The sequence below is a fragment of the Octopus bimaculoides genome, chromosome 11 (assembly GCF_001194135.2).
Source record: "Octopus bimaculoides isolate UCB-OBI-ISO-001 chromosome 11, ASM119413v2, whole genome shotgun sequence".
In the NCBI taxonomy this organism is placed as follows: Eukaryota; Metazoa; Mollusca; class Cephalopoda; order Octopoda; family Octopodidae; genus Octopus; species Octopus bimaculoides.
The window spans coordinates 6,410,462-6,411,137 of record NC_068991.1 but is presented as its reverse complement, the minus strand read 5'-3'; positions in this window follow the sequence as shown (position 1 = coordinate 6,411,137).

The following is a 676-nucleotide window of genomic DNA, read 5'->3' as shown; positions in this document are numbered from 1 at the left end:
GGTGGTGATGGTGGTGATGGTGTAAGGAAGAGGAAGGAAACTGTATGTATATGAAATATAATTTCTTTGAGGAGACAAAAGTGAAGTTTAATATATATATATATAAAAAAAAAACTAAGAAAAAGAAAACGAAAACTATAAATACGTATCACAGCAAAAATGAGTGAAACATAATTTGATGCTAAATCCGTGGGACTATGTCAAATGACTTGTCAACAAAATGTATTTCAAGATGGCAGCTTTATTTGTTAACCTAAGTAGTGGCATGAGAAAATTACTTTATTATGAAGAAAGGACACAGATTTAGAACTCTTTATTATTACACATCAACAGACAAAGGGGGGAAAATGCATTTTTGCAAAACCATTGTAAATTAAATCAGCTAATGTCACAAAAACAAAAAATGTAAACACAAAACATACATAAATGTGTGGATGTAAGTACGTGAGGATATATATATATATATGTGTGTGTGTGTGTACTTTTCTACTCTAGGCACAAGGCCCGAAATTTGGGGGGAGGGGGGGGGCAGTCGATTAGATTGACCCTAGTATGCAACCGGTACTTAATTTATCGACCCCGAAAGAATGAAAGGCAAAGTCAACCTCGGCGGAATTTGAACTCAGAACGTAAAGACAAACGAAATACCGCTAAGCATTTCGCCCGGCGTGCTAAC